General features: G+C 54.5%; 1 protein-coding gene across 2 annotated transcripts in view; it reads left to right on the top strand.

Moving 5' to 3' along the window:
- The first annotated feature begins 6,850 nt into the window (after positions 1-6,850).
- The window catches only part of TMLHE (trimethyllysine hydroxylase, epsilon), a 123,209-nt gene continuing 113,053 nt past the window's right edge, over positions 6,851-17,006 (top strand). The window contains exon 1 of one of the 2 annotated variants that reach the window (XM_078664063.1): positions 6,851-7,076. The gene's annotated coding sequence lies outside the window, so the exon portion shown is untranslated. The remainder of the gene's footprint in view (positions 7,077-17,006) is intronic. The other variant, XM_078664062.1, reaches the window with a different exon arrangement.

A 17,006-nucleotide genomic window follows, 5' to 3' on the forward strand; every position in this document is an offset into this window, starting at 1 on the left:
AGAAGCGATGGGGCGGGAGCGGTGATCGGGCAGGAGTGCTGACCGAACAGGAGCAGTGAACGGGCAGGAGCAGTGAACGGGCAGGAGCGGTGACGGGGCAGGAAAAGTGACGGGCCAGGAGCAGTGACGGGTCACAAGAGGCAACAGGAAAGGAGAGGTGACTGGGCAGGAGAGGTAACTGGGCAGGAGCGGTGAACGGGGCAGGAGTAGTGAACGGGGCAGGAGTAGTGAACGGGGCAGGAGCAGTGAACGGGGCAGGAGCAGTGAACGGGGCAGGAGCAGTGAACGGGGCAGGAGCAGTGAACGGGGCAGGAGCAGTGAACGGGGCAGGAGCAGTGAACGGGGCAGGAGCAGTGACGGGTCAGGAGAAGTGACGGGGCAGGAGAGGTTACGGGGCAGGAGAGGTGACGGGGCAGAAGAGTTGACGGGGCAGGAGAGGTGACGGGGCAGGAGAGGTGACGGGGCAGGAGAGGTGACGGGGCAGGAGCGGCGAAAGGACAGGAGCAGTGAACAGGGCAGGAGCAGTGAACGGGGCAGGAGCAGTGAACGGCGCAGGAGCATTGAACGGGGCAGGAGCCGTAAACAGGGCAGGAGAAGTGACGGGGCTGGAGAAGGGAGGGGGCAGGGGAATTGACGAAGCAGGAGTGTTGATCGAGCATGAGCAGGAGTACTGACTGGACAGGAGCAGTGAAAGGGCAGGAGCAGGTGTTTCCCCGGGTGACTGGAAGGGTAGATGGCCAGTTTAGTTAGTGGGGGGGACCGTTTTTGTACAAGTGCAGGAGTTTTAATAACACTGCAAAGTTCTTTGTATATTCAGCAGGTTTCGGTCAACAATACAAGTGCCAAGATAACTTTGGTGATCAGTGTACCTGCTGGAGAGAGATGGGGCATGTTTTGTCTAGTGGCTGTTTTACTCATCTAAGGTAGCGCAGAGGGGTAATAGGCCTGCTGGAAAGAACGTGTACCATGCATATCAAAGAGCAATATGTTATGTGCATAGTTCAGTGGGTACTGCTTTGTGTTCACTTCCCGAATGAAAGGACACTTGAATACATATGGCCTGGCAGTTCAGGTATGACTGTTCACATTGGGCGCAGAATCTAGACTGATTTGCACATGGCTGGATCCAAATTGGAATGGCATGGTGAGCAAAAAACGATGGATTTAAGCCCAGATCTCTTTACTGGGGTGAATGTATGACATTGTTCTGCATTCTGTCCACCAGTTGTTCTGTTTGCTATATTATGATTGAGCAGCTAGCTGGCTGACGTGAATATGAAGGAGCCTTGGTGGGTTTCCATGAGTCTAGATTCTCCTGAAGAGTCCCTTTCTCTTCTGAGCCCTGCTTAACACATGTTTACATGAGGAGCCCTGCATTCATGACCTCAACGTTTGAGACAAAAAATAATCATGGATTAATGAACAATGAGAGTAAAAGCATTAACACCTTAACCGCGGCAGCAATTCCGCCGCGGTGCGGGTGTTCTGATGAGTGGGAAGGGCTGCGTCGGCCAACAGACGTGCGCAGCAATACAAAGGTAGTGCTTGCGACGTCCGTTGGCCGACAGCAGCAACGAAAGGGTTAAGGGGACATGTTGTTCCTGCTTATATTTCACACGCTTTACATAAAGCTGTATTCCCTATGAGTGTTTGCTTTTTCCTGAATTAAAGCTCAAATAAACATGTTTATCCATTGTTTTAATTAAATAACGTTATAAACTGTAACTAGTCAGTGAAATGCTAAACGTACAAAAAATTGGTATGTTTTGCTATTTCTAGCCACACCCCTGACTCCGCCCACTGATCCAATCTTCGGTTATTCCCGCCCCCTGATTCCCACAGTTCCCCTACTTTTTATTTCCCACTTCGACCACTGCTCTAAATGTACTTTTTCTCTTGTAACCTGCACACGTGTCACTCTCTCCTCCTGTATTGCACCGTTTGCTCCTCATGTATTTTGTTGCTCACAATTGTCACTTTTACCTCATGTAATTTATCGTCTGCTTTTGTAATTTGTTCACTTGTAATTTTCTGTTCCTATTGTGAAGCGCTCTGACGCCTTCGGGTAAAGTCCGCGCTATATAAAAACGAATAAAATAAATAAATAAATAAATAAAGTACTGTCTTCAAAGTGGTGCCCCCGGGGTCCTGAGTATCTGGCAGCGCCGTGAGGCTGAAGCTCGTCGTGTGCGTCGGTGGCCTCGCGGCTCCCCGATCCAAGATGGCCGCCCGGAGGGGGTGCTGCTGCCAACTCTGGACAGGGGGGGGGGGTCAGTGTAGCCGCGGGCGCGGGACTTCCGGAGGCAGCAGCGCGAGGTGAGCGGGGCTTGTACTGGGAGGTGGAGGGGATGGAGGCAGGACAGCCCCCCCCCCCTCCTTCACTGGGGGGCACTGCGCGTTTCTTGTCCCAGGGATAACTTGTGCCTCTCCCAGGTTACTTTGTATTCCCCCCCCCTGCACTCCGTGTTGGTTGCACCCGGAGCCCTCACACGTCACAGGGTTCGTTTGTGTCCACTCTCAGCAGACAGAGGTCTGGAGTGAAACAACATCTCTGTGACGTTCGATTGTGTGACGTGCTACGGTGTGACGCTGCCCTCTGTGTGACGTGCTATGGTGGACGTGCTATGGTGTGACGCTGTGCTCTTGTGACGTCACTGGCTCTATGTACAGCGCTCTGACGCCTGCGAGGAATGTCCGCGGCGCTTTAACGAATACATTAAATAAATACAAATCGATGTCCCGGGTCCCTGGGGTGGGGAGGGGGCTCCGCTCCGGCCTCCTCCCTCTCAATCCCAGGGCTCGGAGTCCCGTTATATAACGGAATCCGCAAAACTACAAGTCCCAGAATTCAAATAAACCCCTCGGGCTGAAGCAGCAGGAGAGGCGTGGGCAGTGAAAGAAGGGGGGGTTAGAGTGAAAGCGGGGGGGGGGGGGGTTAGAGTGAAAGCGGGGGGGGGGGTTAGAGTGAAAGCGGGGGGGGGTTACAGTGAAAGCAGGGGGGACACAGTGAATGCAGGGGGGGACACAGTGAATGCAGGGGGGACACACAGTGGAAGCAGGGGGGGCACAGTGGAAGCAGGGGAGGACACAGTGGAAGCAGGGGAGGACACAGTGAAAGCAGGGGAGGACACAGTGAAAGCAGGGGGGACACAGTGAAAGCAGGGGGGACACAGTGAAAGCAGGGGAGGACACAGTGAAAGCAGGGGGGACACAGTGAAAGCAGGGGGGACACAGTGAAAGCAGGGGAGGACACAGTGAAAGCAGGGGGGACACAGTGAAAGCAGGGGGGACACACAGTGAAAGCAGGGGGCGCACAGTGAAAGCAGGGGGGACACAGTGAAAGAAGGGGGGACACAGTGAAAGAAGGGGGGACACAGTGAAAGCAGGGGGGGCACAGTGAATGCAGGGGGGACACATTGAATGCAGGGGGGACACAGTGAAAGCAGGGGGGACACAGTGAATGCAGTGAGGGACACAGTGAATGCAGGGGGGGACACAGTGAAAGCAGGGAGGGTACACAGTGTAAGCAGGGGGGACACAGTGAAAGCAGGGGGGACACAGTGAAAGAAGGGGGGACACAGTGAAAGCAGGGGGGGCACAGTGAATGCAGGGGGGACACATTGAATGCAGGGGGGACACAGTGAAAGCAGGGGGGACACAGTGAAAGCAGTGAGGGACACAGTGAATGCAGTGAGGGACACAGTGAAAGCAGGGAGGGTACACAGTGTAAGCAGGGGGGACACAGTGAAAGCAGGGGGGACACAGTGAATGCAGGGGGGGACACAGTGAATGCAGGGGGGGACACAGTGAAAGCAGGGGGGGACACAGTGAAAGCAGGGGGGGACACAGTGAAAGCAGGAGGGGACACAGTGAATGCAGGGGGGACACAGTGAATGCAGGGGGGACACAGTGAAAGCAGGGAGGGGACACAGTGAAAGCAGGGGGGACACAGGGAATGCAGTGGGGGATACAGTGAATGCAGGGGGGGATACAGTGAATGCAGGGGGGGATACAGTGAATGCAGGAGGGGACACAGTGAAAGCAGGAGGGGACACAGTGAATGCAGGGGGGACACAGTGAATGCAGGGGGGACACAGTGAAAGCAGGGGGGACACAGTGAATGCAGGGGGGGACACAGTGAATGCAGGGGGGGACACAGTGAATGCAGGGGGACACAGTGCAAGCAGGGGGGACACAGTGAATGCAGGGGGGACACAGTGAATGCAGGGGGGACACAGTGAATGCAGTGGGGGACACAGTGAATGCAGGGGGGGACACAGTGAAAGCAGGGGGGACACAGTGAAAGCAGGGGGGACACAGTGAATGCAGTGGGGGACACAGTGAATGCAGGGGGACACAGTGCAAGCAGGGGGGACACAGTGAATGCAGGGGGGACACAGTGAATGCAGGGGGGACACAGTGAAAGCAGGGGGGACACAGTGAAAGCAGGGGGGACACAGTGAATGCAGTGGGGGACACAGTGAATGCAGGGGGACACAGTGAAAGCAGGGGGGACACAGTGTAAGCAGGGGGGACACAGTGAAAGCAGGGAGGGACACAGTGAAAGCAGGGAGGGACACAGTGAAAGCAGGGAGGGACACAGTGAAAGCAGGGAGGGGTCACAGTGAAAGCAGGGGGGTCACAGTGAAAGCAGGGGGGGACACAGTGAAAGCAGGGGGGGACACAGTGAAAGCAGGGGGGGACACAGTGTAAGCAGGGGGGACACAGTGAAAGCAGAGGGGACACAGTGTAAGCAGGGGGGACACAGTGAAAGCAGGGGGGACACAGTGAAAGCAGGGAGGGACACAGTGAAAGCAGGGGGGACACAGTGAATGCAGTGGGGGACACAGTGAATGCAGGGGGACACAGTGCAAGCAGGGGGGACACAGTGAATGCAGGGGGGACACAGTGAATGCAGGGGGGACACAGTGAAAGCGGGGGGGACACAGTGAAAGCAGGGGGGACACAGTGTAAGCAGGGGGGGTCATAGTTCTACCAATGAGGCGTCCTCGTCTCTGAAAGCCCCACGGTGAGCCCCGCTGCGTCCAAAGCAGGCCTCAGCAGGGTGCGTCAGATCACACATGCTCCAGGGCTGCCCGAGACTTGTCCATCTGTAGCACCCCCCGCTCTTCTGATCTTGAACCCCTCTCTGAACGGGAAGGCGGTCCTGATGGAGAGGGAGAGAGGAGGCCGGGGGGGGGGGGGGGGGGGGGCTCACCCCTCTGACTCCCCCCTTCCTGGAGTCCACAGCTGGAGCAGATGATTTGCACCCCGTGTTCCCTCCATCCCATCAATGGGCCCCAACTTTCAAACCTTGTGCCTCCTCCTTGACTTGGGCAGGGGCTGCAGCCACGTGCGCCTGACGTCATCCTCCTTCTTGGAGGATCACTCCTCTGAGACTTCCGGTGTCCACTGATTCTTTTTACAGGCCCTGGGTCACCTCCTGTCCCCTCGTGCCCTTTCCACATTGTGTTTTGCCCTTTAGCTGTTGTCTCCAGCTCTGCTCCTCGGGCCCTCTGTATCACCTCCCCCTCTGGTCTCTGCCCCTCTCCTCCCCTCACCCCTCTCCATCACTGACCCCTTCCCGTTTCTTGCTCCTCCGCTCGCCAGGGCTTTTTTCGCTCTAAACCTGTCTCCACCCCCCTCCACCCGTCCCTCCCCTCTGTTGCCTTCCAACTTCACTCTCCTGCGCCTCTTTTCTCCCATGTAGTTTGTCTTCTACCAGACCCTGGCCATAGTTCCTTCCTTCTTCACCTTTTCTACTTGTAACGTCCGTGGAGCTGTGATGCACAGTGAGGCAGCTAAAGGGCGCGGAGGGGGAGGTGTGAGGCCTGGCGAGAGCTGGAGGAAGAGCTTCAGAGGGTGGGAGCGAAAGGACAGAGAGGAAATTGAAGTGGAGAAGTTACAAAAGCCACAGCAGAGGCACCCCCCACATGGTCGCACCAGCCGAATCCCAATAACTTCAGACCACATAAGTTTTTCTTTTATGGAAGAATTGAGGCCGCAGTTTATTAGGCATTTCCAACTTACAAGCGATCCTTTACACACCATTATTTGTCTGGCGGGCCATGTGTCCTTACACCATCCACTCTGCACTGTGCCCTACATCCAGTGCAGCTACCTTCGCCAAGGTGACCTATCACCGTCCTTAACCCCATTTGCTCTGTACTGTGTCCTACATTCAGTGCAGCTACCTTCGCCAAGGTGACCTATCACCGTCCTTAACCCCATTTGCTCTGTACTGTGTCCTACATTCAGTGCAGCTATCCTTGCCCAGGTAACCCATCACCCCTGTGGACGCCCCTTTCCTTTCACTCCGGGCAAGCTTCTGCTTCCAGCCCGACCGGGTAACCTTTTACCTCGGTTGCCACGCACTCCTTGGGTAAGCGTCTGCTTTAACCCAACCGGACGGCCCTTTTGCTTCCAGTGTCCACTCACTCCCGGGTAACCATCGGGTTCCCATCCGGTCAGGTGACCTTTCACTTCCGGTCCAGCCACTGTCCCCCTCCCCATGGGGAGTGGGGGGGCTGAACCAAGGGGCATAGGACTAAAGGTCCCAGTCCTAGCAGAGTGGAAATCTAAACACTATTGACAACAGACTAGGCTTGTGTTACAACACTCTTGAGGGGTGACTACTACTGTTTACTTGCTGATTGAGTCTCATTAATTCAAATATTCTTGAATTAAAAAATATATTTTGAATGATCAGTCTCTTTTCCAAAAGTGAACTTGGCTATTTGTTTTCAGTGCTGTTAATAATCTGTGAGAAGTTTGATTTTAACCCGGTGTGGAGTGAAAGGGTTACAGGCCTTCTGTACTTTTTACTAGCATGTTTCCACTCCTTCTTTTCAGAGTTGTACTCCAGCCGTGTGAACATTGAAGTGAGGGTGTGAAGTGACCCCCCCTGCCTGATATGGCTGGCTGATGGCGTGCAGGTGACCTGCATGGAGACCCAACCCTTTTACTGCTTAACCTAAGCTCTGCTCCACGCGTCTTGTGTCAAAGTCCCATTCCCTCTGCTCTCAGGCCCGCAGACAGACGGACAGACAGCTGGATCCTCCCTCACATCTGTGACGGTAAGTCAGTGTCCAGCAGGGCAGCTTCGGCCACGTCGTTTATGCGGTCCACGCCAGACCCTAGACTCTGGGGTCCACGCGAGACGCAACACGCCACTTCGTCGCGGTGGGTTAAGGCGCTGACGACAAGGCGAGCTGCTTGGCGGGCAGTTAAGATCAGTTGTGGACTTTACAGTGAGTCATTAGAGTATTCTTCAGCAAACATTAGTGTGACCTGCTGGGGGAGAGGTGGGGTATCCCTCGTGGGAGTCACAGGTGCTAGTGAAGACTCCTTCTCACCTTGGTTAACTTAGCAGATGGATGTTACTGACAAGTTTATAAGTAAACCAGGCCTCGCTCTTTCAGCGCGGAAAGTTGATTTCAATTGACGGAGGGGTTTGGAGACCACTGTTTGTCTTCTCAGATTGGGCTCCTTGGCCCTGTCTCAGTGGGGGGCCTCTGGACCCCAGGCAGCTTCCTGATTGGGTCAGATCCTCCTCACATGACCCATCTCTTTAAAATGACACTTTCAATTTCCCTCTGCTATCTGTAGTTTCTGCCTCTCCGCGTCTTTTTTCGCGCCACGATACTCCAGAGTAATTGAGCGCGCTACAAAACCACCCATAACATAACATGACATGATGAGGTCTTTACATCCCTCTTCTTACTCCGTACGTCCAGTGCGTCGGCCGCGACATCTTGTTCAAGGGCGATGGCGTCGAGTGCAGCACAAAGACCAGTCAAGAGTCTGGTGAGACACTCGTGGAGGTCTGCGTCTCCATGCAGGGTCTGTTTCACTGTTCAAGTGCACCTACTCCTGTTAGGATAACTGATGGGGGTGTACACTATGTGTACATACCTCCGTTACACTCTCTCCCTTTAGAAGGCCTCCCTGTTAAAAGCGACTGCCTCAAGCTGTGTCTGAGCCTGCGTTGAAATGCTGGTCACTCAGTGGTCCTTCCCATTTTGCAGATGTTGAGTCTGTTGATGATGCTATTGTCTGACGTGCTTTGGGTGGCATCTTTCTGGCTGAGAGTTGGCTGCAGGAAGGCCTGCTCCTCCCCAGACCTCCTGTTTCCTGCGGGTCGTTTCATTCATAGGCTTGATAAGAGCTCACGAGGCCATGGATGGTGGACAGAGTGGTACAAAAGGGGGTGGTGATGGACGGAGCATCTGAACCAATCAAACACTCACACCCAGTCAAAAGATCTGGGTTTAATCCATCACCGTTCTTTAGCCCACTCTGCCACCCCATTTCAGACATGGCTATATGCAAATCAGTCTGACCCTGTGCCTCATGGGAACAGTTCAGCCCGAACTGGATGTTGGACAGCAAATCTTAGCTCTAAAGGTCGAAGAGGTTGTACAGTAACTTCACCACTAACTTGTTTTTTGCAGAATCTCTTTCACTTCTCTCACATGTGCTGTTACTCCATTTCCAGGAATATTGTACTCTTTTGTTTCATCTGCAATATGATCTCCTATAAAAGCCTCATTTTTTAACCAGTTGTAGACGTGTACCTAACTTCTCCCAGCCTTGGAGGCCCTAGGGCATGCTCTAGACGCTTCTAGGTGTGCTGCTTCCTCCAATAGGCCCTCTCCACAGCTGCTCCCCTGTCTTTGGCTTCACCTCCTGTAAATATTCACCGTGTTCTAGTCTTTCCCGCCTTTCACCTCCAGCTGTTGAGGACTTTGGGCCTTGCTCGAATTTTGTTGGACTGGGTGACTCTTGAAGAAGTGACAGGTGTCCAGTTTGCTGTATTATAAGTGCATTATAGTCACCAGCACTTTAAGTATGACCGACCAGACATTCACCATGCTTCGAGCAATGCCCGCTGCGACAAACTCTAAGTAACACCTTTACTTTTCTAACCTGGCTTTCTCAGATTGAATTATTGATGAATTGTTATTTTTTCCATGTTTTCTTTCCTTTCCTTTACTTCAGATTGTGTATTAGCTATTACTGCTATTTATTGAAATATGTCTGTCGGCTGCTTTGTTTTTAATGGTGCGGTACAAAAGGGGGTGGTGATGGACGGAGCATCTGAACCAATCAAACACTCACACCCAGTCAACAGATCTGGGTTTAACCCATCACCGTTCTTTAGCCCACTCTGCCACCCCAGTTCAGACATGGCTATATGCAAATCAGTCTGACCCTGTGCCTCATGGGAACAGTCCAGCCCGAGCTGCCAAGCCATGCCTTCCCTGGACCGGATTCAAACTTCCTAGGACCGGTTTCTGGCATTACAGCCGTCTTCAGCCAGGCTTGCTTGAATCCAGTGGCAAAGTGAGCAAGGGACTCACGTTTGAGCATACCCTGCCACACTTATGGCGAACAAAGCGGTACAAAAGGGGGTGGTGATGGACGGAGAATCTGAACCAATCAAACACTCACACTCAGTCAACAGATCTGGGTTTAATCCATCACCGTTCTTTAGCCCTGCCCGTGCTCTCCATGCCACTGGAATCAAGCTATCCAGGCTGATGAGGGCTGAAAGCCAGAAACCGGTCCTCGGAAGCTTGCTTCCAGTCCAGGGAGGACCTGGCTTGGCAGTTCGGGCTGGACAGTTCCCATGGGGCACAGGGTCAAGACAGATTTGCATATGGCTGGGTTCAAACTGGAACAGCATGGTGAGCAAAAACGATGGATTTAGGCCCAGATCTCTGTACTGGGGTGAATGCATGACATTGTTCTGCATTCTGACCATCAACTGTTGTTTTTACATTTGTCACCCCGAGTGGGACGGGTATGCTCAGACGTGAGTCCCGTGCTCTCCATGCCACTGGAATCAAGCTATCCAGGCTGATGAGGGCTGAAAGCCAGAAACCGGTCCTCGGAAGCTTGCTTCCAGTCCAGGGAGGACCTGGCTTGGCAGTTCGGCTGGACTGTTCCCAAGGGGCACAGGGTCAAGACTGATTTGCATATGGCTAGGTTCAAACTGGAATGGCACGGTGAGCAAAAAAACAATGGATTTAGGCCCAGATCTCTGTACTGGGGTGAATGCATGACATTGTTCTGCATTCTGTCCACCAACTGTTGTTTTTGCATTTGATTTTAACGGTGCCCTATCCACTTCGGCACTTAATGAAGGAATAAATTAAATACACTGAAATGATCCAGACAATCAGCGGCCATCCAGGGCTTTCCACCCAAGAGCTGTACGGAACCTTGAGTCCAATATTAACAAGCATTTGCAATGCAATAGGTCTTGCATTAGGAAAGTTTGAGCTACTGTTACTGTAAATGACACATTTTGTATTTATGTGTTGGTTTTGATAATAGCTAAATTAATAGATTTTTCATTTACAATTCCAATAGTTTTAACTTTCGCAAATGTGACACCTATCGCATTTGTTATTGCAATATGTGCTGTATTTACGTGACTTAGATGTATTGATATTACAAGTAACAATAGCTTTTAATGTTTTTAAATAATGAATACTTAAATAAAAGTTATTGTAATTTATAATGGCAATAGCTTAAACTTTTGTAAATAACTTTTGTGAAGATTATGTTCAGTGTATTTTATTGTGACGAAAATCCAAGAACAGAAGTGAAATATTAACATATTTTTGTGACATTTGTAATAAAGCTTGAAACATTGAGAGAACATATTTGAACCAGTTGTTGTAGAATGGTTGCACAGATTGATACTGTGGTGGCGCTGAGTGATGTTGTGGTGGCGACGAGTGATGCTGTGGCGTTCAGTGATGCTGTGGTAGTGCATAGTGATGTTGTTGTGCCCTTTAGTGAAGCTGTGGTGGTGCTGAGTGATGCGGTGGTGATGCGATAGAGTGCGATAGATAGAGTGAGTGCGATAGATAAATAGAGTGAGTGCGACAGATAGATAGAGGGAGGGCGATAGATAGAGGGAGGGCGATAGATAGAGGGAGGGCGATAGATAGAGGGAGGGCGATAGATAGAGGGAGGGCGATAGATAGAAGGAGGGCGATAGAGGGAGGGCGATAGATAGATAGAGGGCGATAGATATATAGAGGGAGGGCGATAGATAGAGGGTGGGCGATAGAGGGAGGGCAACAGATTGAGGGAGGGAGGGCGATAAAGGAAGGGCGATAGACAGAGGGAGGGAGGGAGATAGAGTGAGGGCGATAGAGTGAGGGAGGGCGATTGCGTGAGGGAGGACGATAGATATTGTGAGGGAGGGCGATAGAGTGAGGGAGGACGATAGAGTGAGGGAGGACGATAGATAGAGTGAAGGAGGGCGATAGATAGAGGGAGGGCGATAGATAGAGGGAGGGCGATAGACAGAGGGAGGGAGGGAGATAGACGGAGGGCGATAGAGTGAGGGCGATAGAGTGAGGGAGGGCGATAGAGTGAAGGAGGGCGATTGAGTGAGGGAGGACGATAGATATTGTGAGGGAGGGCGATAGATAGAGTGAGGGAGGACGATAGAGTGAGGGAGGACGATAGATAGAGTGAGGGAGGGCGATAGATAGAGGGAGGGCGATAGATAGAGGGAGGGCGATAGACAGAGGGAGGGAGGGAGATAGACGGAGGGCGATAGATAGAGTGAGGGCGATAGAGTGAGGGAGGGCGATAGAGTGAGGGAGGACGATAGATAGAGTGAGGGAGGGCGACAGAGTGAGGGAGGACGATAGATAGAGGGAGGGAGGGCGATAGATAGAGTGAGGGCGATAGAGTGAGGGAGGGCGATAGGGTGAGGGAGGCGATAGAGTGAGGGAGGACGATAGATAGAGGGAGGGAGGACAATAGATAGAGTGAGGGCGATAGAGTGAGGACGATAGATAGAGTGAGGGAGGGCGATAGATATTGTGAGGGAGGGCGATAGATAGAGTGAGGGCGGTAGAGTGAGGGAGGACGATAGATAGAGTGAGGGAGGGCGACAGAGTGAGGGAGGACGATAGATAGAGGGAGGGAGGGTGATAGATAGAGTGAGGGCGATAGAGTGAGGGAGGGCGATAGGGTGAGGGAGGCGATAGAGTGAGGGAGGACGATAGATAGAGGGAGGGAGGACAATAGATAGAGTGAGGGCGATAGATAGAGTGAGGGAGGACGATAGATAGAGTGAGGACGATAGATAGAGTGAGGGAGGACGATAGATAGAGTGAGGGAGGACGATAGATAGAGTGAGGGCGATAGAGTGAGGGAGGGCGATAGAGTGAGGGAGGGCGATAGAGTGAGGGAGGGCGATAGATAGAGTGAGGGCGATAGAGTGAGGGAGGGCGATAGATGGAGTGAGGGCGATAGAGTGAGTGAGTGAGGGCGATAGAGTGAGGGAGGGCGCTAGATAGAGGGAGGGCGATAGATAGAGGGAGGGCGCTAGATAGAGGGAGGGCGATAGAGGGAGGGCGATAGATAGATAGAGGGAGGGCGATAGAGGGAGGGCAATAGATAGAGTGAGGGAGGGCGATAGAGTGAGCGAGGGCGGTAGACGGTAGAGTGAGGGAGGGCGGTAGATAGATAGAGGGAGGGTGTTAGAAAGGCGTCCCCGGGGGAGGCAGAAGATGTCTGACTGACCACCCCTAGGTCCACCTCTCCGTCGAGGAGTAGCCGAGCGGTTGCTGAGAGGCCTCCTGAATGAGGGTCCTCTCCTAGGATCGTACAGCAGAGTAATCACAACACTACAGATGGACACCACACAAGAAGTTAAGTTCTCAAGCTTTTATAGGGAATAAACGGTTGCTGGTTCTTGGCAGTATGCACAAGCAGATCGAGGGATCTGGAAAGTCTCGTAAAGGGGGGTAAGGTAGCGGGACAGTCTTACTCTGGGCGGAGGAAGGGATATCCTACGCACAGCTCTCAATCCTCGAGCTGGGGGGTTTCGAGATGTTCGAGCCGCGGCAGCACCAGCAGGCTTGCAAGGTGGTTCAGCGAAGTAGGCCGCGGCAGCGCCAGCAGACTCTCAGTTGGTTCAGCAAGGTATGCTGCGGCAGCGCCAGCAGGCTCTCGTAAGGTTCAGCAAGGTAGGCCGTGGCAGCGCCAGCAGGCTCTCAGATGGTTCGACAGGATAGGCCGCGGCAGCGCAAGCAGGCTCTCGGAAGGTTCAGCAAGGTATGCCGCGGCAGCGCCAGCAGGCTCTCGGAAGGTTCAGCAAGGTAGGCCGCGGCAGCGCCAGCAGGCTCTCGGAAGGTTCAGCAAGGTAGGCCGCGGCAGCGCCAGCAGGCTCTCAGATGGTTCAGCAAGATAGGCCGCGGCAGCGCCAGCAGGCTCTCGGAAGGTTCAGCAAGTTAGGCCGCGGCAGCGCCAGCAGGCTCTCAGAAGGTCGTCGGGTTACGGATGAGTTTGTCTGGTGTCGGCCGTGACAGCGTCAGCAGGGCTTCCAGTCCAGGATACAACTGAAGTCTTAATCCAGGGCTGGCCCAGATATAGGTCTGGAGGTCTTTGAAGTCCGGACCCTCGCGCCTGGGGGTCAGAGGGGCCGGGATGATGGTGTCCAGACACCCAGCAGGGGGGTGGAGCCAGCGCCCAGGGAGGCCGGAGGGCGATCAATACCAGGCGTCCGGGGACGGCTGGAGGCCCATCGAAACTCCCCTTCCTCCGGGATCTGTCGAGTGGCTACTCGACCACCTGGGTGGATCTTGGTGCCTCGATGTCGGGGCTTCTCTGGGGCCTGGGCTGGGGCCGAGGCCACGTGGTTGTGACGTGGCGGGTCCAAGATGGAGTCGGGCACGGCCTCGTGCTGAGGTCGGGATGGGCCTACGCTGGGGTCAGGCCTGCGCTGGTGGACCGGGATGGTAGCCGGCCCTGTGGGGTTGGGGCGTGCAGGATCGGGCCGAAGGGGCCGCCCGAGGTCTGGTGGAGGGCGGATATCGTCCTGGGCCCGCCATGCGGGAGGGGTAGGACCACGCCATGAGGCCGGGTCCAACAGAGGGCGATAGAGGGAGGGCAATAGATAGAGTGATGGAGGGCGATAGAGTGAGGGAGGGCGGTAGACGGTAGAGTGAGGAAGGGCGGTAGAGAGTGAGGGCGGTAGAATGGTAGAGTGGTAGAGTGAGGAGGGTAGAGTGGTAGAGTGAGGAGGGTAGAGTGGTTGAGTGAGGAGGGTAGAGTGGTAGAGTGAGGAGGGTAGAGTGATAGAGTGAGGGCGGTAGAATGGTAGAGTGAGGGCGGTAGAGTGGTAGAGCGAGGGCGGTAGAGTGAGGGCGTTAGAGTGGTAGAGTGAGGGTGGTAGAGTGGTAGAGTGAGAAGGGTAGAGTTGTAGAGTGAGGGCAGTAGAGTGAGGGCCTGCGGGTGGTAGAATGGTAGAGTGAGGGCGGTAGAGTGGTAGAGTGAGGGCGGTAGAGTGAGGGCAGTGGAGTGGTAGAGTGAGGGCGGTAGAGTGAGGGCAATAGAGTGGTAGAGTGAGAAGGGTAGAGTTGTAGAGTGAGGGCAGTAGAGTGAGGGCCTGCGGGTGGTAGAATGGTAGAGTGAGGGCGGTAGAGTGGTAGAGTGAGGGCAGTAGAGTGAGGGCGGTAGAGTGAGGGCGTGAGCGCGGTAGAGTGAGGGCATGAGGGAGGTAGAGTGAGGGCAGTAGAGTGAAGGCGGTAGAGTGAGGGCGATAGAGTGGTTGAGTGAGGAGGGTAGAGTGGTAGAGTGAGGAGGGTAGAGTGAGGAGGGTAGAGTGAGGAGGGTAGAGTGATAGAGTGAGGGCGGTAGAGTGGTAGAGTGAGGGCGGTAGAGTGGTAGAGTGAGGGCGGTAGAGTGGTAGAGTGAGGGCGGTAGAGTGGTAGAGTGAGGGCGGTAGAGTGAGGGCGGAAGAGTGGTAGAGTGAGGGCGGTAGAGTGAGGGCGGTAGAGTGAGGGCGGTAGAGTGAGGGCGGTAGAGTGGTAGAGTGAGGGCGGTAGAGTGAGGGCAATAGAGTGGTTGAGTGAGGAGGGTAGAGTGGTAGAGTGAGGAGGGTAGAGTGAGGAGGGTAGAGTGATAGAGTGAGGGCGGTAGAGTGAGGGCGGTAGAGTGAGGGCAATAGAGTGATAGAGTGAGGGCGGTAGAGTGAGGGCGGTAGAGTGGTAGAGTGAGGGCGGTAGAGTGGTAGAGTGAGGGCGGTAGAGTGGTAGAGTGAGGGCGGTAGAGTGAGGGCGGTAGAGTGGTAGAGTGAGGGCGGTAGAGTGAGGGCGGTAGAGTGAGGTCGGTAGAGTGGTAGAGTGAGGGTGGTAGAGTAGTAGAGTGAGGGCGGTAGAGTAGTAGAGTGAGGGCGGTAGAGTGAGGGCGGTAGAGTGAGGGCGGTAGAGTGGTAGAGTGAGGGCGGTAGAGTGGTAGAGTGAGGGCGGTAGAGTGAGGGCGGTAGAGTGGTAGAGTGAGGGCGGTAGAGTGGTAGAGTGAGGGCGGTAGAGTGGTAGAGTGAGGGCGGTAGAGTGAGGGCGGAAGAGTGGTAGAGTGAGGGCGGTAGAGTGAGGGCGGTAGAGTGAGGGCGGTAGAGTGGTAGAGTGAGGGCGGTAGAGTGAGGGCAATAGAGTGGTTGAGTGAGGAGGGTAGAGTGGTAGAGTGAGGAGGGTAGAGTGAGGAGGGTAGAGTGATAGAGTGAGGGCGGTAGAGTGAGGGCGGTAGAGTGAGGGCAATAGAGTGATAGAGTGAGGGCGGTAGAGTGAGGGCGGTAGAGTGGTAGAGTGAGGGCGGTAGAGTGGTAGAGTGAGGGCGGTAGAGTGGTAGAGTGAGGGCGGTAGAGTGAGGGCGGTAGAGTGGTAGAGTGAGGGCGGTAGAGTGAGGGCGGTAGAGTGAGGTCGGTAGAGTGGTAGAGTGAGGGTGGTAGAGTAGTAGAGTGAGGGCGGTAGAGTAGTAGAGTGAGGGCGGTAGAGTGAGGGTGGTAGAGTGAGGGCGGTAGAGTGGTAGAGTGAGGGCGGTAGAGTGGTAGAGTGAGGGCGGTAGAGTGAGGGCGGTAGAGTGGTAGAGTGAGGGCGGTAGAGTGAGGGCGGTAGAGTGAGGGCGGTAGAGTGGTAGAGTGAGGGCGGTAGAGTGGTAGAGTGAGGGCGGTAGAGTGGTAGAGTGAGGGCGGTAGAGTGAGGGCGGTAGAGTGGTAGAGTGAGGGCGGTAGAGTGAGGGCGGTAGAGTGGTAGAGTGAGGGCGGTAGAGTGAGGGCGGTAGAGTGAGGGCGGTAGAGTGAGGGCGGTAGAGTGAGGGCAATAGAGTGGTAGAGTGAGGAGGGTAGAGTGGTAGAGTGAGGAGGGTAGAGTGAGGAGGGTAAAGTGAGGAGGGTAGAGTGATAGAGTGAGGGCGGTTGCGTGGTAGATTGAGGGTGGTAGAGTGAGGGCGGTAGAGTGGTAGAGTGAGGCAGGTAGAGTGAGGGCGGTAGAGTGGTAGAGTGAGGGCAGTAGAGTGAGGGCGGTAGAGTGGTAGAGTGAGGGCAGTAGAGTGAGGCAGTAGAGTGGTAGAGTGAGGGAAGTAGAGTGAGGGCGGTAGAGCGGTAGAGTGAGGGCGGGCGGTAGGGCGGTAGAGTGAGGGCGGTAGAGTGAGGAGGGTAGAGTGGTAGAGTGAGGGTGGTAGAGTGAGAGTGGTAGTGTGAGGGCGGTAGAGTGAGGACGGTAGAGTGAGGACGGTAGAGAGAGGGCGGTAGAGTGAGGGCGGTAGAGAGAGGGCGGTAGAGTGGTAGATTTAACAGCAGTGACACTTTTGCAAAGTTTCAGAGGGGCTGGGGCCATGCAGTGGTGGTAAACAGAGCTCCGGTGGGGCAGGGCGATACATGTGAGGAGCGTAGAACTGTGGTGCGATGTCGGGCACCGGTTGAAGCTGAGCAGCAAAAGAGACGACAAAAGAATGCATGTGCCACTCTAGGTTTTAGTAAGACGTATTGGAAAACATAGACGGGCAGAGGAAAGGGGCGTTGGGAGGGGGGCTGGGCAATCATGCCAGCATTCCGATTCACAAGCAGATGGTCCTGTTTATGAACTGCAGGCCGCGTGAAGTGGCTGGTGGCAAATGGAATCAGAGCGGCTGCGGTCGCTTTGATGTTCTTGTCTTGTCTTGCTTTGTGGGAGGGATAGGGGGAGCAGATT

Source organism: Lissotriton helveticus, chromosome 10, assembly GCF_964261635.1.
Source record: "Lissotriton helveticus chromosome 10, aLisHel1.1, whole genome shotgun sequence".
Classification (NCBI taxonomy): domain Eukaryota; kingdom Metazoa; phylum Chordata; class Amphibia; order Caudata; family Salamandridae; genus Lissotriton; species Lissotriton helveticus.